Below are 23,523 nucleotides of genomic sequence, written 5' to 3'. Positions count from 1 at the left end.
TTTGCCATTTCTCTGTGTGACATGCATGCATGTGCAGAGGCATTTGTACTCACCAATGAGCCATGTGTCACCAAGCCTCCCAGCTTCCAGGTCGTGGTTTTGGGGTTACATTCTGAATATGAAAATATCATGGCTGGACCCCGGATAGTTGGCATATACAGAGGTGATGATTCCCTTGGCATCACATACAACCTGCACGTTGTTGGAATGCCAGTGCTTGCGGTTGCGATAGATCTGCTCAGTGGCCCTAGGAGGATGTAGAGCCTCCTGGGTGCAATCAATGGCACCTAGCTCTTAAAAGTCCTGGACTACGACCTGCCTTTCTGCGGGTGTTCTGGGCATATATATGTGCCTGTGGACTGAGGGGCGTGCAGTCATGATCGCCTACACCTGGTGTCGGCAGCGTTACAGCGTGGGCTTTGAGACGCCCCCAACTATGGCACTTGTCCGCTGAAATGACCGAGTGGCCGAGAAATGCAGTACATTGAGCACCTTTTCCAAGTGGCTCAGTGCTTGGGAGCACAGGGTGGGTGATGTGTGGTCATCCTCCCACTGAGCGACCTGGTCTAGGGTGATATGGGGTGGAAACCTGTACCTGCCATCGACCTGGTCATCAGGCATCGCAAAAAGGCTGGTCCTGGGTAAAAAAATGTAGGGCCTGGCTATCCTCCTCCTCCTGCGGTGTCCCACGACCACTGCTACTAGGAACGGTATATTCATCGTAGCGGTATGAGCTTGTTTGTTGTTTGTGCACTTTTATGCTGCACGGGGCACTTATGCCAGCTTCCGCCTGGCGTACGTGCTTCCGAATTAGCGCGTCTTTTGTGGCGCGCAGGTTTCCCCTGTTCGAGTCCATGAATACGTGTTGTTAGCGCGCGTGTGGGCGTTGCAAGGATTTGGCAGCGGTACTCCCCCGTAACACCCACATTTTCATGTGTTTTTCCCTATTCGTCATGTTCCGCCCCCTTTTTAGGTGTGTGCGCTGGCCTGTGTACGCCTTCACTGGCCGTCTCGCGCACAGCCTTCGGGATGTTGCAATGACGTGCACGCCAAATGTGGATTCAGCGCAGATCACAGGTAAGCCATGCGCAGCACCTTCCATGAATCGACAAACGAGCGCTTGCACAGCTTTCGTATGCGTGCGCTACGATTTTCATGCTTGCGCACCCATTTTCAGTGCACATTAATTCCATGAATTACCCTAAATGTTGTCTGCTGCCTGGAGTCCTGCTTGGAGCGGGAGATGCATCATAATCATGATCATACATAATCATACAACACTTTGAAGGGAATCCTCAAAGCATGCACGTTTCACATTGCTGTGCAATATTAAATGCCCAGTCAAACCAACTGTGCGTCGCCAACATCTTTCTTAATAGCGGCCTTTGCATACCGACTAAAGCATGGGGAAGGGCTTTTGGAGGAGACCAAGAGGGTCCAATGTTCTAAGGGCTCTCTCACAAGCCGGATATGTGGCCAAGTATCCCGCTTTCTTTGGGACTGGGCTGATTTTCTGTGCTGTGTCGTGTGTCCTGCAAAAAGCCTGCCCAAAAGGGTAAAAGTCCCTGCAAAGTGGGTTTTTGCTGTGCAAAGGGCCTCATCACGAGTTGAGCGGTAGCCCGGTAGTAATACCGCCAGGATACTGCCGGGGCTATTAACATTACCTCCAAATCCCCCGGCGCTTTTAGCGCCGGATCACGTGTTTGGCGGAATAGTAATTGGGCCCAATGGGGAATTTTCGGCACCACTACTACCGCAGGCGCTGGGGGTAAATCCTGCCAAACCTGTGATTTGGCAAACTCTTAAATGCAGTGTTAATAGCGTAACCGCTGCATTTAAGGGTTATGCCAAACTCGTGATGATGCGGAAAGTCATTTTGTACTGCAAAAATGACTATACACTGACTTTGCACTGCAAAAAAAAAACACTTTGCACGGTTCCAGAAATCAGGGTTTGTGTCAGCAGTGCAAAGTCACTTTTCAGCAGGGCAACTATTCCATGAATTGGGCCCACAATGTCTATTTCACAATGAGTGACAGACATTGTACATCCCCCCGGAAAGCACATGTACCATGTGTGTTCCATAATGGGAACATGCTATAGAGAATCCCATATGCCGCTGATTGCACAGGTCATGCCCGACTGCACATGAAGGAATCCCGCTGAAAGCTGTGTGACCACTTCAGCAGCAACATGTCAAAGTCCATGGCTCGCACAATAATAATTATACAGAACTTTTCGAACCATATCCTCTAGAATAGTCTCTCCAAATTGCCAAAGATCTGAAAGGATGTCGTGGCAGCAGCCGCCACTGAGCTCGTCTAACTGCACAGCTGGGTTGGAGTGGAGCCATGAGGACCAAGCATGATAGCTGCTTAGGACCACAGGCAATTTAATATTGCAATGTCTTTCATTGCGTTTTATTCTTTGTGTTTGTACCACTGTATTTTACAATCAAATAAACCTTTTCGTGTATGTCCCGGGAGGATAGCACAGCGGCAGCGTGCGCGTCTTGGAAGCAAGACGACACAAAGCAACAACTGGTTCGATCCCCGGGTCCGCGCTTAGAAACCTCCGAGTGTTTAAGCGCGTTATAAATACGTAACTAAGACAAAGAAATTACACAACTAATAACAATTCCTGTAACAGCGCCTCGATGCCTGCGGGCTGTGTGAGCGCTTTATAAATGTAAAAAAATAAATAAAATAAATAAATAAATGTTCCTGGTTTATTTTCACACTGCTTCCATATTTCTAATTACAGGCACCTTCTATTGCACATGCGCGCGCGCGCGCGGACGGAGAGAAAAGGGATTGTTACTAGTCCTCCAGTGTATTATCCGTTGGCTGCCTACCTTTGAATAATGGAATTGCCTCTTCATATATTATATTGCACTGATTTTGTTTCTGGCACAGTTTGATCATGAACGCAATTATTTTGAACATGGGTAGAGCTAGGTGTCATGGCTCTCCTTGCTGGTGCTTGCTGTTTGGGAGCCAATAGTTATTCATTTGCCGACATTTCCAGAAATGCCCAAGTGGAGAACCTGATCATTCAGTGAATGGCCTCTGTCTTCAAGTGCTAAAGCCTCAACATAAAAGCCATCTGTGGGACCTGAAAACGTGTACTAATGTGTACATGCGTCCCTGTGTCAACTACGTAAATCTGCATGCCTCCATATTGTAAAGTGTACAGTGCACAGACATGGTGGTAGCACCCCACTACTGCGCATACAAAAATACTGAATCCGAAAATGCAGACGATTTGCAGCAATTCTATGGTGGGGGTGCGTCAGGGTAATGCGTTACTTATGAGAGGGGAGTATCGGGGAGATTGTGGGGGTCTCCCCCTGCATATAATTGTGCGAAAAGAAAAAGAAAGTCTACATGTTCAGATTCAGTATTTCCAATGCGCAGTAATCCCATAGATCCAAATGATCACTGTTGCTCATCCAATGTGCACAGGCTAGAATATGGATATGATTTATGCAGGTCCTTGACAATGGTATTCACGTTACTTCCATACATACAAGGAACTATTCATTCAAAGATACCTATGTCCAGAGTCTGATCCCTATCTGTTTACAGCAGGGGCTCCCCTACAATATGTAAGAGATAGAGCCATCCCCTGTCATACCGTGGGCCATGACTCCCATCAGCCCCAGCCAGCATAGTCAATGATGAGGGATAGTGGAAGTTGTAGTCTAAAACATCTGGAGAGCCACAGGTTGCAGACCCCATCTGTGCCAAAAGACCATATACAGTAACAAAGAAATCCTAAATAAGAAAGAAATAATTCACAATTGATAACGGTGGACTATATTGTAGAGGTTTATGGTCTTTCCATGGATGGAAATGCATCGAAAAGCAAATACATACATGGTAATACATTGAATGTCAATCCATCGAAATGCTATCTTTAACATGCAAAGGTACATATCCATCGAAACTTGTCCATCGAATATAGGAATGGAAAAGTTTCAATAGATATGTACTTTTAAATGTAAAATATAGTATTTCGATGCATTTATTTTTCAGATTAAAACGGTACATGGAGCTGCCCAGTGCTGAAATCTTCAAAGTATGTTGGCACTAGCCAGCTTCATGTAACGATTCATTTATTGTACATGTTTTGGGGAGGTCCCCCCAGCTCCCAAGGAACCTCCTAACCCTAACCCAACTCTAACCCTAATTCTAACCCCTGCTCTACCACTTACACTAACCCTAACCCTAAATCTAACCCCTGTCCTACCCCTTACACTAGCCCTAACCCTTGCCTACCCCTTACACTAACCCTAACCCTAATTCTTAAATTAAAAAAAATCCATCGAATAGCCGTCGAATTTTATTCAATGAAAATGCATTATGATGGAAAGTATTTTCAATGAATAAAATTCGATAGAAATGACTTAGATGAATATATTTTCGATGCAAAGTTTAGATACCTGTTGAAGATAATAAGGATGTGCAACTTGCATTGGGTGCAAGAGAAACACAGCAGCATCAATTGGGCGCTCTGCTAAGAGATGCCACAACATATCATGTCCTGGGTGTCTGGCCAGGAGCACCTATGACATGAGTAAAGGAAGGGCAGATGTTTGAAGGGAAGCTGCTGCTGCAATCCTTGTGCTGCTGCAGCACATTATTCTTCTCTTTTCCAATACCTCCTGCCTGTGTGTGAAGCAGATCGTGTCTGTCCCGAGCCGCAAGCAAGTTCACAAGAGTTGCACCATGTTTGGGATTTGTAAAGCGTGCACCAGGCAGGGAAGCAACAGAGCCCTGTACACAGGGCATGCACTGAGGGAGTTAAAAGTAGGGCTCTGGGTAGCAGAGGAGCTGGGGTGGATAAAGGAAATGCAGGTGCGTGGTTCCAGAGGGGGAGAAATAGGATTGAGTGGAGCGATCAGTTATTCGCCAGATGTTCATAGAAGAGTAGGATCTTCCGCGCTGGTGTCCAACATGCCAGACAACACAGTCACTGTAAAGAGGACTGCAAAGTCACATCGGGACAATACAGTCCAGGGAGACGTTATAATGCTGTGTGGCACAGCACATGGGTGCCTTGAACAATGCAGGCATGCGATTCAATGTTACTCGGGAACCTGCTAAATAAAGAAGTCCTTGGCAGTAGGACCTATTAGCCACACACCTGGAATAAAAATAGAGTGGATAAAAACATTTGATTGTTACTATCTTATTTAATTTCATTTAATGTGATATCGTTTTTAAAAAACTTTACACATAAAAATACATCTCTAAAATCTTATACAAAAACAGTATATACACTCAGAAATTCTTAAATTCATACTGAATAATACAAAATGGCTTTTTTAAGAACATAAACATGAAAATTGTCCAGAGTCAATACAATACGGAGCAGAATCATGAATAGAAACATCTCATATTTCATTTACTTTCCCTTTCCATGTTTTCCTTATCATGAAATTATCATTTCATAGATAAATTAGAGGTTGAACCCCTCCAGTTATAACGTTCCCGCTAAAACACTCAATTACCAGTAATCTCATCAAATCAATCTCTTTATCAATAGTGTGAAAAGACGTATTTTGCTAATATCGACCCAATGAGGGCCAATAACGGGCATAGAAGAGGAAGAAGGTAATGGCAATATGTGTTCACACTCCTCCGGCCCTATGACTCCATGCCTCCCTTAAGCTCTATCATTTATATACAGTAGTTATCTCAGCATCATAAGATACAACATACAGCAAGGTAAGAACAGTGAATCAGTATAATAAAATAGAAACTATCAGGCCCACAGATTTGCACTACTGATTTTGTTCTGCCTTCAATATAAAATTTTCTGCTACCTTCCATATCCTATATAGGGACATGAGGAGATTTAAGTTTTTTGTATTGATACACTGCTTCCAAAAAAGGGTGTCCCTGATTGTGTTCAGCTGATGGACAAATCTACCTAAATGGACTATGTAGGCTTTTCCCAGGCAGGGACATTCCGTCAGGACAGGCTTCTCCGTCTCAAAGTGATCTTAATTAAGACAGATACGGCAGAACCATTCCTGTTCCTCAACTGCGCAAGCTGGACTTACTGCTACCAGGACTGGTAAATAGTTCATCTGCAACAGGAGACTAAATCTTCTGAGAGCAGGAAATGGACATAAATTAAAGTATGACAGGGCTTTCTTAAACGTATATAATAGGTCAGGTGCAAATGTATAACTTTTCAGCCGGCCCAGCCAAAGAATATTCTCATGCCAATCCCAGAGGTCAATGTGTTTCCCCAGGGAGATCCTCATACTAGTGTAATTGCCCCCCAATTAGGGGTCCAACCTATGTGATCGAACAATGTACCCATTCTCTTACTCAGAGGAGCTTTCCCCTCTGCCTACGTTCATTGATGACCATGCTAATTAGAAGCAGGTTTGAGGGACCATTCATCATCGTGATATAAAGTTGCGCTCTCTCTTTCAGTACCAAGGATTTGAGCGACATAAATCCCAATTCCAATCTAATGACTGCCATGGTTATGCAATTAGGCAATTATGCAATTAGGCAGAGCCAACAGCTTTCTGCGATGAAATTGTTACTATCAAACGTATTGGAAAGACCAGCTGTTAGTAATGGAAAACTTACATTTTTTTATTGCATTCCTCAGCATGTTGTGTAGTTTTCAGGTGTTTGTTAGCTCCTACTGAAAACTGATGCATTGAGGGAGCACCCCCAGAGTCCAGCACTTTGGAATACCAGGAGTGTGTTAACGAGCTATGTAATGATAGGAAAATAAGCCCCCCTTTCTTTGATCTACAACTGTAACATCAGTAAGTGTGCAGTATCAACCCACCATATGAAATCCATCACCCGAGAGCCAAGACGCTTTATCCCCCAACGGGAAATATTCCAAACAGTAAGAGGAGTCCTTCCTGAAACTTCTCAGTTGCGTTTCTGCTACATGGGAATTTATTTATTGATGTATATTCTTGAGCATTTGTTAGGTGCCTTATACAACAGAATTGGGTTTCTTAGCGCCACCATTTTTGCTACATGGCATTCATATGCATTAGCAGGCATCTCTCTTTACTGTTACTGATGTCCTCTCTTGTAAAAAGTGACAGGGCTTTAGGCTTAAGAGCACTCATTGTTGATCAGTGAGTGTGGATTGAAGTTACACCAATCACAGTGCTACTTTTTTCTATATAAAGCCAAGTTTGTCTCATACCTGAACTTGGGGAAACACTGAAAATATCCTTATTCACTGTCAGGCAGAAGGAACCCTTTGTGGTTGCGTCCTTGATGGGCTGAAGAATGAATATTTCCAAAGTTCAGGAAATCCATTCTCTGGCCATTCCCAGGGCTAGTGGCATGCTTCTACCTTGATGCCCGAAGCTCAATGACTGACTTGCTGTGGTATGACAAAGTGCCAAGAAGCCATACGCCTAGAACTTATAAACTGCTGTACTGAGTGCCTCAAGAACTAATCACCAGCATCAGCTAAGACCTTACTGAGGTGATATGCCCCGATGTTGTGGGCCGGCCCTGTAGGTAATGGCCCGCTGCCCAAGTTGAGGGCCCGAGCACAGCAAGGATCCCTTAACGAGGGTGATGGTGCCATTATACCGAAAGGGTTGGCACGCCACTGATGGTCAGACGCCATTAGCGCCTGTGTAGGTCCCTACATGGGTGCTAATGGAGTCTTTTTTTTAAAGAAAAAAAAGAAAATACATTGACCTTTATGGCACAGCCCGGCACCGCGCAGTGCTGCTGTCAGGGCAGTCCATTTGCCATTTTGAGTAAAACAGACTTCCCTCAAAGCAGCACTATGTTCACAAAACAAAGGTAAGTTTCTTTTTTTTGTTAAAAATAGACAACATTAGCACCCCTGGAGAAAACCAGTGTGAAGGTGTACATGGGAAGTGAAGCACTCTAAACCAATGAACATGCTCCCAGGGTGGGCCCGTGTTCCGATCATTTTCATTGGTTTAAGGTGCTGCCCAGGGTGCTAATGAAAGAGAGTATAGTAGGATAGCTCTGAGTAGCTCAGAACCATGTCCCCTTAAACTGTGTGGTCAGAGCACAGTAGGTGTTGGACTGGCACTGGACCAGTCTAGAATTATGAGTCTGTTATTTGGTGGTCAGAATTTACAGTGCAGTACTTCTTGGTCTACCCCTCTAATCTTTTGCTCTCCTAAACAAACTCATCGACTTTGCGACATGCAGATTTTTAACCTACCCAGATTATCTTTAATCTTTACCAATACACACCACGCAGTATGGCTATATATATCCAAAATTATGTTTATGTTTTCATTCCTCCTACTCGTCTATAAATCCATTCATGGTCTGCCCCCACTACCTCACTGACTGTATGTGTCTCTCACTCTGGAACTCTCTACTCATTGGGCCTCATTAGGAGAATGGCGGTACGGTAACAATGGTGCCGGTAAGACACCAGCACCGTTGCTACCGTACCGTCATACTCCGAGTTGTGCTCGCAGGTGTCTGACAGACCTGGCTGGCTGTGCGGCACCCATGAGCACAATTCGCGGATGCGAATGGGGCCGAGTGGGGAGGGGGAGTGCGTCCACACCGGCACCCATGAATCCGCAATTACCGGTCCTCTGAACTCGGAATGGACCGGTAATTGCCCATTCGCGGATGCCGTCGGATGCGAGTTTGGCGCCTGACTCCTAATGAGGCCCATTGGCTCTGTTGCGGAGGAACGTGAGTGCCCTTTAAGAGGCACTGTGACAGAGGAGGAAGAGGAGGGGCTTCAAGGGAGGAAGAGGCAGGCTCTTAAATAATAAAGTATTTTAGATCAGCTATTTGTGTCTCAGTGTCATCCATCGGTCTGAGACCGACTAATAACAACTGGCAATGAGGATAAAACTGCACGAACAGTATGGCATTAAACACAAGCTGGTCCGCTTGTTCCTGTACCAGCGTGCTTGCATAGGCAGCCGCCCTTCCCTGCCGTGGGGCAGGCAGTCCTTCCGGCAACCTTACCTAGATACAGCGACCCGGTGAGGCAGCTGTCCTTCTCTGCATGCAGCGGGACTCTTCCACTCCTTCATCAGCAGCCCAGTGAGGCAGCTGTCCTTCTCTTTTCAAGGCCAGTGAACCTCCGGCCTGCATCGGGACATCCAGTGGACCACAGCAGGGTGCAGCCCCATCTAGTGGCGGCCCAACAAACTGCAGAGGAAAAAATGAATATGTTATATAACAGCAATATAAACAAACAAACTGCCAACAGAAGACACGCCTGCACCACAGCACCAGGACACATCAGAAAATAAAAAGGTGGGTGACACACTGCAGCCACCCACATGCAACACACCGTGCCTAGGTAAGGCAGAAGGGGTGGCGTGGTGCACACCTCACTCCATTGACGACAGAGCCCTACAAGGACCACCACAACCTATAAAACCGCTGATGCCCCCTTCTACTTTCACTCCTTTTCTTTATTTGCCCCACTCCACTGGCATGCACTCAAGCATTTTCAGTTAAACTTTTAAAATTGCAGCTCAAACTCCACATGCTAGTGAAGGTAGGAGTGGGTCTTCCACACCCAAACTTATCTCCTAACCCACTTCTCTTGTACTCTGCACTCCGGACCATGTGAATTTACTGACCTCAGACCCTCACTGTTACAAATCTTATTTGATTTTCTTTTATTTATGAATTTCACATAATTTCACATAACACAAAACGTACTGGCCATTATTCACTACATTTGGGGGCAGCTGGAATCAAATTACAAAAAAGCTGAACATCAAATATTAAAGCTAAAGACCATTAAGTGTGGTGCTGGCCCTTTAAGGGTTGAGCACGCGGCGGAGTGACGTTGCACTCTGCCCTGTGCGTATAAATAAACGGGGCGTTCCCAGCTGCGGTAGTGCAACCGGCGAGCCCGGACCATACAGATGTGTCCGTGTGAGTGTTTGTAGTGGGAGGGTGCTCACAGGGATCACAGGGCCTGGAGATTGCCCTACAACAGTGGTGACGAGGTCGGAGCCACACCCGAGCACGGCAGTGATTTGAAGAATATTTTGTTTCCCTACCGAGGTGAAATTTGGTCTCATTCTATGCCGCGGAGAGGGAGTGGCCCACGCGGCTCGGCAGCCATTTTGTGGATGAGGCCTAAGATGGTTGCGGCCCTCTAGAAGGGTGCCTGTGCGCCATCCTGACCAAATCTTTGTACACATCAATAGCAGGCAGCTGTTTCTTCACTCACAGCACATCAGAAACCCGAAATTTCGATTTTGAAGTGCATTTTCATTGAGCTGATGTGAGGTGCTGGTGGAGTGGCCTGTTGTTTTCCTGGTTGGTCCCCTAGGCCTGCCTGGCTGAATTTTTTGACACTATTGGGGACAGTTGTTTTCCTTTTCCTGTGGAGTCATCTCAAACACACTGGCTGTGTGCATCATCAGAGTGGGACATTTGCTTTTCCTTCTCGTGTGAATTCTTCTGCCACACACTGGCTGTGTGCATTTTCCTGCTTTGTGGAGGACATCGCAAGGCTGTGTTTGAACTGCCTGCTGGTGTGGTGAGTTGTGGCTCTATCTTGTGCTAAGGTGGGGTGCCTGTGCGCTTAACCCATGACTGACCAAGCTGATCAAGCGGTGGCCCAAACCGTAGTTCAGCCTGCTCCTCAAGTTGCACCGCTGGCAATGGCCCAGATGAGACCACCAGGGGCTCTAAAGCCAATCCCTGAGTTTGACATCGCTGGGCCACCATCCAGCCTGGGACCTCAGTGGAAAAGGTGGGTTGATCGTCTGGACATGTATTTATGGACCAAGCTGGCGACCCTCTTGTACTCTCCGGGGGTGCCTGCGGTACAAGAAATGTTTGAGTCTATTCAACCAGCAGACACATCCTTTGACGCAGTAAACACGGCTATTCACAACTACTTCCTGCCATTAGCAAATGTGGACTATGATCGTTTCGTAATGACTTCCACCCAAGGATAATGAGACTCTTGACACTTTCTACAGCCGTCTGCGGCGGCTGTCAGTGGCTTGTGCCTGGGACAATCAAGACTTGATGGTCAGGAATCAGCTGATCCACGGATGCTCTTCCGGCAAGCTATGCAGGCAGGTGCTGCGGGAGCCAGGAATCACCTTACCCCACATCCTTGAATTGGGTCGAGGCCAGGAGGTGTCTGAAGTAAGAGAGTCCAGGATGGAGGCGGGGTGCGCCCAAGCAAGGTGGAAGAGGTGTGCGCTGTAAGGCGTGGTGCAGGTGGCAGAGGCGCCAGGAGGCTAGCAGGCAACTTCTGTGACAGGGGCGGAAAGCCGTGGGAGGCGCGCCTGAAATGCGGGTATGACCTGCCCCATCCTGCAGAGTTCCTAGCCGCAGGGAAATCATGTGGTCGGCATGGTCTGGCTAATCAATACGCCCGCATGTGCAGGGCCTCTCTGCCTGTGGAGGTGCTGAGAGGTCTGGTCCGGTCTGGCTACTTTCGCCAATCACGCCCGCCCAATGTTGCCCAGGTAGACCAGGGTAGAGAAGGCTCCCGGCCGAAGGAAGAGGAGGAGGAGGAGGAAGAGGAGAACATCTTCTTTGTATCCAGCGTTGGGGCCCTACAGTCGAAGAACTAACGGCAACCGCGATGCATTGTCACAGCCAACAAGCCATCTGTCCCAGTGCTGGTGGACACTGGGGCATCTGTCAACGTTATGACAAGAGAACACTACAAAGCCATAGAGTTCCCCCCGCAACTGATTCCTCCCTAGGCATGTATATTTACTTTTGGAGGGTCACAACCAATTCCCCTCAACTGTGTCTTTGTGGTGGATTTGGGACCCTGAATTTCTACAATAAGGGCTCGCTTCTATGTGACACCTGTGAGCAGCAACACTCTGTTAAGCTGCGTGGCGGCTGAAGCCCTAGGACTTCTGAAGTTTGCATACTCTGTCTGTGTTGAGGACATTCAAATGCTACTCGACAAGTATGCCAGGTTGTTTGAAGGCATTGGGCGGATGGCTGGTGACCCAGTGAGTCTGCACATTGACGACTCGGTAAAGCCCATCACTCTTAAGCACCAACGGTTGCCTTTTCATCTGAGGACGCTGGTGGATCGGGAACTGGACAATCTAGTCCCCTTGGACATCATATAGAAGGTCGAAGGCCCAACCCCTTGAGTGTCCCCCATCGTAGTGGCAAGAAAGCCAAAGCAGCCGGACTTGATGAGGATTTGTGTCTACATGCGCCTTCCCAACAAGGCCATAAAGAGAGAGAGGCATTTGACACCTACTATTGACGACATCATCACTGAGTTACAGGGTGCCAAGTTCTTTTCCAAGTTGGACCTGAGAGCGGGATACCACCAGGTAGTGCTGCACCCGGAGTCTCGGTGCATCACAACATTCACCACCCACAGGGGACTGTACCATTATAAGAGACTAAGCTTTGGGGTGTCCTCAGCAGCGGAGGTCTTTCAAAACATTATACGAGGGGCTCTGGCAGACCTGGATGGAGCCTTCAACATCAGTGATGATATCCTGTTTTTTTTCCGAGTCAGAAACAGAACATGTAAACAATTTTGGCCAAGACATTTGAACGGCACCACTCCCCAGGCCTAACACTGCACCGTAAGAAGTGTGAGTATCTGAAGGCAACAATTGAATTCTTCGGATTCGTTTTCAAAGAGGGGGGAGTGTCACCTGACCCCTGCAAGGTCAAGGACATTGTGGAGGCCCGACCGCCGGAGAATGTGTCGGAGGTGAGGAGCTTTCTGGGCATGGTAACGTACTGTAGGCGCTTCATCACGAACTTGGCCTCCCGATCTGAACCTCTGCGAGCACTGCCCAAGAAGGACGTCACGTGGCAGTGGGGGCCGCTGGAGCAAGTGGCATTTGATGACATAAAGGGCGCCCTCACGGCAGAAGACACTCTGCTGTTCTTCGACCATGCTTTGTAGTCTGAGATAGTGGTGGATGCCAGTCCGTTTGGCGTGGGGGCAGTTCTGACACAGGTGGACACCACCTCAAACGTTCGGCAAGTAGCATATGCCAGCAAGGCTCTCACCGAGACGGAACAAAGGTGCTCCCAGATCGAGGGGGAGGCCCTGGCTGTCCTGTGGGGATGCACGCACTTCAGTTCAGGCTGTATGTCCTAGGGTGTCCGGTGATGGTGGTGATGGACCACAAACCCCTGCTACCCATCCAAGCAGGCACATCCTCCAAACCACTTGCGAGAATTGAACAGTGGATGCTGGTACTGCTTGAATATGGGGTTTTGCTGGTTTACCGGCCTGGGAGTGACAAGGCGGCAGACTATTTATCTCGCCACCCCAGAGGTGGCCCGGAAGGCCGGGCAGATAACTGTGCAGAAGAGGCAGATACTTACATTCGTTTGGTGGTGGAGGCAACGACTCCCAACTCGGTACTGCTGGAGGTTCTAGAGAAGGCGGCCGCCCACGATGAGTAATTTCTCATCCTGAAGTCAGCGATGCATCAACGATCCTGGAAGGCAGTGTTGGATAATCTGGCGCAAGGGACACAGGAGGCAGAAATCACTCTTGAACAGCCGTGGAAAGTGAGGGATGAACTCTTGTTTTCTGGATCCGGCCTCCTGCTCAGAGGTGATCGGATCGTAGTCCCTCAGGCAAAGATTCAAGAGGTCATCGAGCTGGCTCACTGGGGGCACCAAGGAGCAGCCAAAACAAAAGCATGGCTGCGTCTGAAAGTTTGGTTCCCTGAGCTGAAGAGACAAGTAGAACAGTTTGTTGCCTCCTGCGTGTGGTGTCAGGTGGCGTCTCCAGCCCAGAGGGAGCATTCCATTGAAACGATGCCATGGGAGACACAGCCCTGGGAGGTAGTGCATGCAGAGTTTGGGTCCACAACCCGGGGAAACCACTTCCTGGTGGTGGTGAACGAGTGGTTCAGGTACCCTGAAGTTGAGTTTGTGGAATCAGTCACCTTTGAGAACGTGGTGGTGGTGATGGAGAAGATCTTTGCAGCTCATTGACTCCCCAAGGTGTTGTGTTCGAACAATGGGGCACCATTCCAGGGTGAGAGCTTCGCCGCGCTGATGGAGAGCTGCAGAATCCATCACCGGAAGGTTACCCCTCTGTGGCCCAGGGGAAATGGTGAGGAACAAAGAATGATAAGAACTCTCAATAAGGTGTTCCGCTTCGCAAAGGGGCAAATCGTGTGCCTACAGAGGGCGCTGTACCAGTTCCTGCGTGGTTACCGACCACCCCGCACACATCAACGGGGGTGGCACTGGTGGAGGCACTGTTCAGACAATGTCTGAGAGAGTTGATTCCTGAGGTCGGGGAGAAGGAGCCGACGGTCATTGATGACCAACAGGTGGAACGGGACCGAAGACTCAGGACTGAACAGGAGAACCATAGGAGAGGCCTCCGGCCTCAGCAACTGAGTCCCGGGCACGAGGTGCTCATCAAGAACAGCCACCCCCACAGGAAAATGTCATTGCCTTACGAACCAGAGCCGCTGGACGTTGTGGCTTTCAAGGGGTCCATGGTGACAGCCTCAGATGGCAAGGCGTTGGTAACCCGGAATGTGAGCTTCTTTAAAATACTGGGAGAACCTCGGGCAGAGGTATCCCCGGACAGGGACTTGATGGAGGTTCCCGATGAGGGCGGAGGTGTGGCACCTTCTCCCTGCTCTCCAGCGAGAGAGATGGTTGACGATGGATTCCCTATCCGGGAGGCTGGCAGGAGGTACCCCCTGAGGTCAGGGCAGGGAAACCTGTCTGCCTCAGTGACTATGTGCTTGAGTCGTGAGTCCTGACTACATGGCCGGGAGGCGACAGTGTCACAGGGGTCCGGGTGGCTGTGATTAAAGAGGTTTTTGGTTGCTGTGAATTGTATGGGTTAGTAGAGATGTTTGTTAATATGTTTTGTTGTTGTCCTCATGGAAAAGGAGGAGTGTGGTGCTGTCCTTTTAAGGGCTGAGCACGCGGCAGAGTGATGTTGCACTCCGCCGCGTGCGTATAAATAAACAGGGCATTCCCGGCCATGGTAGTACGACCGGGGAGCCTGAACCATACAGACGTGTCCGTGTGAGAGTCTGTAGCGGGAGGGAGCTCACAGGGATCGCGGGTTCTGGAGATTGCCCCACAACATTAAGCATTAAGAAAATAAGTACGTTTTCAGAGTCGTATGAAGTAGTACAATGAGGGAGACATATTTATCAAGTGTAGTTGAGCAGTGCGAAGTGAGGCCACTGTTTGATATAGTTGGCTCTTCTGTCTGAGATACTGCTCTGCTGCTGTGCTAAGCCATGCATACACTTAAAGACTAAGCAAACTATCTTAGAAGTAGTATGTTGACAGATAGTTAGACAAGGCACGAACTTCATGCAGCAGAAATTGAAGAAAACCTGCAAAAGGCGGAAGATTAATCGGGCAAATGCATTGTGAGTAAGTTGAACTCAGTGCATGCGATAAATTGGAAGCAGGATCAGACTGGCACAAAAAATAGGCCCGGTCACCCAAACAAAATGGCTCATCCCTTGCCTCAAAAAAGTGGCCACCCCTCGCCTCACGACCCTTGACCTCTGATGACATCACCGGAAGTGATGCCATTTGACCCCACCCCAAAGTGACATCCCAGGAACTGATGAAACACGACCGTTCAACCCTTGACAAAACAGGAACTGGCATCAAATAGCATTGTTCCTAAGTACACTAAATTACTGTGAAACCACGCAGACTTCCAAGGCCAAATGATAATATGTATAGCACTTAAGCTTAAGCTCTTTTTTATAGAACACATATGCACACAATATCACCCAAACTGTGTTGGTACTCATTTATCGACCTAAGAAGGATGAAAGGCTTTTTGAAAAGAAAAAAAAGAATTTGAATTGTTTATTTTTTTTTCTCTATTTTTTTTTCTTTCAAACCAGCCCAGGCATGGCCAGAAACCGGCCCCACTCCACAGGGATGATTTCGGCCCAGCCACGGGCCAAAAGGCCGAGGGGCCAATCCGACACTGATTGGAAGACCCACTTATAGATCATTGGTGTAGTGTGAACGTGGATTTATCAAGGCACCGACCACAGCAGCATGGTCAGAAAATTGAGTGATCTTGAACTGAACCTAAATTAGTGATGAATTTGTCAGTCTTCTCCCACAGCCTGTTTGGCACAATTCCCACTTCGAAATAAAATCGTTAAGCAGAGGCGCAACAAATGGGTCCACTACCCCAACCTATCACCTCTTTTGCTAAATTCAGTGCTTTTTTCACCAAGGCACAATTATCAGCCCCTCTAACAACGTGTCGCCATTTTGATTGATGTTTCAAATGTTCCTTAAAATCCTCCCTATCTTGCCTGGTTGGCTGGTCAGTGACTGAGCCAAGTGTAGCCCGTGGCTCCACAAAGCCTATTACTGTGGCTACATGCCTGTCCCCTGAGGGAACACACACAAAATAAAGTCGCAGACACCAGGGTAATCAAGCATTTTAATAAATGTGCAGTGTGTTTATTTCTTTATATGTGTCCTGTGTGTGTGTCCTGAAATAAACCATCCAGCCCGCCACGAGGCTGGCTGGAATGTTAAAAGAAAAAGAAGAGAAAGCAATAGACTAGAACTCTCCTGCCCAGGAATGGGCTAGGCAGGGGAGAGAACATAATCCAGTGGGATTGGAAAGAAAAGACAGCTAAAAAAGGAACAGGAGAGAAGAAATGGAGAAAGACTTACATGAGAGGTTAGATGCCTCCAGCAGCCCTCCAGGGCCTGAATCCAGCTAATGGGGTCCGGTGGGGCATGTGGAGTCTCCTCAGAGACTGATCCAAAGGGGGCCAAGCTGTTATGCAATGGACAGTTCGGCCGCTCCGTGGCTGTGGCACCTGCCCGACCTGCACAGGGACCAGACCGAACGGGCCCAGAGAAATCCATAGCCCAGGCAATGTGTCAGGTGTTGCATGGGCTGACTAAGAACTGCCCGACCCAGGCCACGTGTGAGGGCCCATTACAGGCTGATCGGCCTTGCCCCCAATGGCCACCTCCTGGCCAGGGAGGCGGGCCCTTCATTAAAGTCCTTGTGGGCTGCGTATGCTAAGCGCAGCCTGGGAGGTGAAATATAGCCAGTGCAAAGCCCACTCCACGACTGAGCGGCAAAGAAAAATCACTGGGTCGGCCTCACCGGCCGACCCGTGTGAAGAGTAAGGGAGGAGGAAGCCTCAGGTTGCTCCATTGAACGGCGTGGATGAAGAAAGGCCCAGGCCGCCCAGCACAGCAGTCGGGTGAAGGAACGCAATGTAGAGGTGGGCGGGTCAGAAACCCCATTGAGGCCTCGGAGCACAGCAGTGAGATCGGCTGCTGGGAGCGTGGCAGTATATTTGCTGGCATCCCCATGACAACAGGGATGCCGCCTGAAATCAAAATGGTCCTGTGGGCATGGCAGTGATGTTAGGTAGCCCCCCAGCCAATGGGGCCCACCCCAAAAATAATGACTATGTGAAGGGTGCAGGAGTGATGTCGTGGGCTCCCCAGACAATGGGGCCCACCCCAAAAACAAGGAAAATGCCATGGATGTGACGGTGAGTACGAAAGTGCCCCCCCCCAACCAATGGGCCCACCCTGAAGATAACTGGCCGCAGGGCACGGCAGTGAACATGGAGGGGGGCACCCAAGACATTGCTGAGAGCGTAGGCTACTTGGTGCGTATGGGTGGCCGCACATGGTGGACGGGGCCACCCTGAAGAAAGAAGAGGGCCAAAGGCCCCATCATTTGGCATCAAGAGGAAGGTCTCAGTCAGAAAGGCCAACATCCAGCCAGCATTGCCTCAGCCAGCTTTTCCACCAGCCAGCAGCCAGCCAGAAGTGAGCTAGCGCCACCAGAGAAAGACATTAAGGTGCTGTGAAGGGTTGACTAACTGCAGCAGTCACCCCATTGTGACATAGCATGGTATGTAGTATATGAGTTGTAAATCGATATATGTATGTGTAGTTATATGTATATATTTAAGTACGGTTATGTAGGGTAATTGGTATGTAGAGGGAGCGTAATGTACAAGTGTTCACTTTTTCTCCTTTCGCTGATGCAGGCGCCGTTTTCAAGGGTGCCCCTGGCACTTACATTTCCACTTACTTTTTTCTTGCACCATACCCACTCACCATCTCCCAGAGCATTGTACTAGCTGCGGCATTTCGTCAAATGTGTAACATTTGTGCCAGAATTTGCAATTTGACTGCATTTCCCTTGCCGTATGATTCACAAGCACCCCTGAGTGTAAGTAGTTTCTGGCTTGCAGTGCCATATTTTCCAGGGTGGGCTGACCCCGTAAGGACAAACAGGGACTCGCATCCCACTGGCTAAGTGAAGGCTGCCATGGGCCTTCCTTATTCGCTGCAGGCATAGCTCACTGCTAACCTATCCCCATGGCCTTGAGGCAGCCTCAAGTAACTTAGTGGCCCCCATAGCTGACATGTACCTGGATCTCATCTGAATACTCATTACTATGTTACGCTCCATGTATTGATGGCGCTACCCCTCTCAGGGCACTTCCTAGCAATTGAAAGTTTAAAAGTGGCAACACATTCTCTGCATATATTTTCACTTCCGCTGCCCCCATTAGATATTTGCCAAGTTGTTTCATAAGTTCTTTGTATGGGATTCTTCATGCTCTTCCTTTACCAGCATTCCCCTTCACTGCTGCATCCGCCTTCTCTTTTCCGGCCTTGCCCTGCCTTTCTGCATGTTTCTCTTTCCCACTCATGCTCTTCGCCCTCCTTTCCAGTGTATGTATCAGATGAACTGGTTGTTCCCGTAACCTTCAGTATTCTCACTCTTGTTAACACCCCGTCTCATTTTGGCCAGACCAGGATGAACATGTGTCCTATAAGGCAGAGCAACCACTCCTCTCTGGACCCTTCCTCGTTGCACATTTGCATTAGCCATTCCACCCGACTCACCATTCTATATATTTGTCGATTGTATCCTACCTTGCCTGCAGATAGTCGTTTGGATAAAACTTGGATCCCTCCTCTAAAATCACTTCCTCTAAACCTCCACAACTCTTGACTAACCCCTAGCATATGGAGATGGCCTCCTTCTCCAACATGTGCGTTAGACCCTTCGTTACACCCCTGAACACTTTGCCACTTTTTTGCCACTGTTTACCAGTGAGGGCTTCCCACTAGTCAACTTTTCTTTAACTATTCTATCTTCTCCCATGTTGGGTACTGGTCACTTCCTGTGTCTACTTCACACTCATCCACATTGGTGTTGGCTTTTTGCTTTCTTAGCCCGAGGCCACCACCTGCTATTCAACGGTTCATGGTGATAATATCGAATACAAAAATGTCGAAAGTCATTTTTTTGAAAAAATAATGTCGGAAAATATCGAATTTCTTTTTCACTATATTTTTTATTCGAATTGGGGGCTTCCCCCAAACCCCCTTTTTTTGTTTTTTTGTTTTTACCTTTTTTTTTACTCGCGAAACCCCAAAAAATATATATAAATAAAAAATAAAGAATTCGATTTTTTTTTCGACATTTTCTTTTCTAAATTATTGTCTTTCGACATTTTTTTTTTGATTCGATATTATGACTGACTATTCAGCATAACTCTCATCAGCATCCTATCGAGCGTGGACTATGAGACCGTTTCTCTGCCTCTTTCATGTCCACCCCCTTGCAGATCTATACTGCCTCTCATCTGTCTCTACATATGGTCCCTTCTTTGCCTTTGTTAAGGTTCATCTTTCCCACGCCAGCATGCACTTACATTGTTCAGCTTGAAGATGCACTTCTTATTCTGTGCTCTGACTGGCACGGAGCTCCTGTGCTCGCCCTACTCTCTTCCTCAACTTGGAAGGCTGCTGCTTTTCTGGCCCTCTGCTCTTTCCGCCACGGTGTGCCGGTCCCCTCACCGGGAATTGCATCTGTATGACTAATACATGGCCCACTATTCCAAGGGGCAACTTCCGGGCTCAACTTACACCCTCCTATACCTTTTTCGTACCAGAGGATCGGGGCACATTCGTTATGTCGCAATTACCAGCTGTTTGAAGTGGTGCTGCACTGACCCACGTGCTTTCAAGCCGCGGGCTCCAAAACTACAGTGCTCTTATTTTGCGTGGAGGTGTCACTCTGTTCCTTTCCCTGCTCCTTCCCCAAGTTTATTTATTTATTGTGCATTTGTAATGCGCTTATACATCAAGAAGTTGTGTTTCAAAGCGCCCACAGGGCAGCGGGGAGGGAACATGGGAACAAAGGCGAAAGGAATAAACGGATGAACATGAAAGGGGCGGTCCTAATAGACCTTGTGAGCATTCAGAACGTGCAAGTGCACCCCTTTTCTCCTGACTCTTTCCTCTTGGCCTATTGTCTGGGTAGCATCCCAGCGCTCTTAACTTACTCTGCCTTTTAGCCTTGTTTTACTCTTGTGTGGCATTCCCTGCTCTGCTCTCCATACAATGGCTCCCTTATCCTGTTTATCTCAATACTTCCTGACATGTACCTCAAGGGGTCCATACGCCCAATTCCCTTAAGTGCAGGTTAGCAATCACAGCCCTCCCCTGTGCTTCCTCTTACTCTGCCTACAACTGGTTCCCTTTCCTCTTGCAACCTCCTTTCACCCGCTTGTCTTTCATCTCTGCCATCTTCTGTCCCATCTTAATGTGTGTCTGACCCATTCCACCCAGCAAAGCATGAGGGGGATAGACCACTAACCAAGAAATGTGTGGCTGAAGCCGCCATGGCCATCCTTTGAGATAGACGCTTGCTGCCTTTTCCTTGGGGTTCCTCCTGGTTGGACATCCAGCAAGTCTGTCCATTCAGAAACACACCCCATCCTCAATATGTCCTGTTCTGATATCGCCATAAACATGCCTAATAAAGCAAACACGCATTGGCAATTCCAACAGTTTGGGCTTTCATACAGGCATTTGCAAGACTCTGATGTGATGGTACTATCTGGTCATTAATAGCAGCAGCTGCAAAATAGTGCAAGTATCTGGGCACATAATAGCAGTGCCTGACAAATGCCTCCCTAGTACCTATAATCGGGACAAAACCATTATCTTTGCCAATGCCTGTTTTTAACAGCACTTCAGTGAATGAGAACCATACTGCTGTTGAAGGCCTACTTTGTGCCGACATTTTTAGTACACCAGATGTGCATTTAGAGCTCCAATTAAGCCACTAACTCTCAGAAGACTGCTTGAAATAACACTTGCAGGCACTTCGAGCACAGCGTTTGATGTTACTGTTTGAACAAATCCACACAAGGCCATTTGATGGAGAATCATTAAAACATGCTCTCTACTAATACTAGCATTCTGTTTGATAAGGTCACAATGTTCATAAAATACATGGAATGGGACTGTGTAGAAAGGTCGACAGTAGTGTTTAATCAGAATAACAATTAGACATCTTCTTAGACAGTAAATAAAGAGTAATAAAACAAGTGTGACATAGCAAAACACATATACAAAACATCTAAATGTAGTCACACAAGACAAATAGTTCTGATTACACAGCTGAAAAAGTCCAATATCATAAGGATTGTTTGCCTATCGACAATGTTGTCTGATGAATTTAAACACTTGACTTAGTTATTCAATCTTAGATATTGCACAGAATGACAGATCATTTGCAACAATGCTCATTCTCACGCTGTGATAGTCCACCTCAGTGCGTGTTCAACAAGCTGACATTTTTCGTTCCATTGAGCTCCATTGAGGCATTTGTTCCATTTAGGCATTGGAGGAACTTTGTCAAAGGGCAGGTATGTGTTGAACGGAATGTGAGAGATAGATAGCAGCAAGGTTATGTAGAAATTGCAGGGGCATCTCACCTGACTGAGAAAAGTAGGGATAAGGATAACATTACATCCTACCTGTAAGTAAGCTTAGAGTGAGCACATCCATATCCTGTTTAATTTAGTGGACAGTGTATGGCTCTCGGGAGACCTCACTGATTACTTTAGAGGGGAACCTCCTAAGTAAACCAAAAAAATAATGGAACTCAAAAACCTATTTAGGATGATGTGCATATGGGGCAAATTACAGTCTGAAGATTGTTTGATTATTAATACATTCCAATAAGTTATCTGGTGGTATCTTTCCTTGCATGTTAGTTAGGATCATCTGGACATGTCTTTATTCGGACTACGCCTCTGTCTGTTCAGTTACTTTTTGGTAAAGGCTCCTCGAAGAGATTGCTCGAGCATATGTTTTGGGTGTGGAGATGTAGGAAGTAGTTGGGAATGGCCCTAGGAATGAGGAGAGCCATGGGCATAAATGGCTTGATAAATATCCGAACACCTACAAGCTTTGTGTCCCTCCTTATATTCCATCTCTACTCCAATGCAATAATTCTGGTTTAGAGGTGTTGCTTTAGCGCCACCTAATAGCCAAAATTAAACATACGTTGTTACAATGTGCTTGCTCTTCCTGCACCAGGGACATCTTTTTATAAATCTGCTAACAAGGCCGAAGAGGCTGCAAACATGTCACTTTCTGCACATCAAATGGCCCAGGGGAAGATAGAGTACGACTCTCATCAGAATAGATTTCTGCCGGTTTTATGTGGATATGAACTCACAAATATTACGTGGATATGAACTCACAAATATTGTTCCGTGATAACTTGAAGGCAGTCACGGGATCACATTATCCCGCCATTTTGAGCTGACGTGCAATTACTGATGTCAAAGGATCAGGCAGACATGTAAATCAAAACGGTCGGTAGGTTTCATAACATTATTGGAACTTGCTCACATGTTGACAGGTCCAGTGCCTCATTATTTGGAATACGGCTTCTCTGCCTGAGCAGGAAGCGACACGATAAGAGCGCTGTCAATACTGAGAGTTTAATAGCGAAATAGTGATGCATGGAGGCAGCTTCCTGTCCTCCTTGGAGGCTGCTAGTGACTGCCAGAGTGCATCTGCTTTACGGAAATTAAAAGGCTCCCATGCTTTCACTGGCCGTTCAGGCGTAATGAAGTTATGCAGCAACTGATAAGCACAGGGCCTAATCTATCACAGCCTATCAGATAAGGCACTAGGCGGAATGCTAACCTGCTACAACAGGCTGATTAACACCACTGTACAAGGACACCATGCACAAACCAACCACAAGAAAAACAAGCATTGGCAAAGCCAATACTTTTTGCTTTTGTAAATGCATTGTTCAGGCATTCTCCAGGCATCACCATCACCTTTAGACAATTATTACTAATATATGCCTGGGTATGACCATCATTTACTCTGGTACCTACATCACTAAATGAGAGCGGAGTGCCGAGGAGTGCAGCCTGGGCAGTTTTTAATTGAGTCAGTGTTGCCGGGAGGAAGCAGTTTGGTGTTGGACTACATTGATCAACTCCCTGTGTCTGACGTGGAAGCGGAGTGCCGAGTGCCAAAGAGTGCAGTCTGCGCGAGGAAAAGAAGCGTAGAAAGTGAAAACATCTGTAACTACTGTGTTCTCAATAAACTACTTAGGTAAGTCAATGTTCCCTCTTGCTACCTTGACACAGAGAGTAGGGAGGGCAGGGCTGAATATAAACAAGCGTTTAACTTATGTATGCGCTTAGAGATAAAGTGGCCCCTACAGCTCTGCCCA

This window comes from Ambystoma mexicanum, chromosome 12 (genome assembly GCF_040938575.1).
Source record: "Ambystoma mexicanum isolate Mex_15411 chromosome 12, UKY_AmexF1_1, whole genome shotgun sequence".
Classification (NCBI taxonomy): domain Eukaryota; kingdom Metazoa; phylum Chordata; class Amphibia; order Caudata; family Ambystomatidae; genus Ambystoma; species Ambystoma mexicanum.
Note: the sequence above shows the minus strand (reverse complement) of the source record.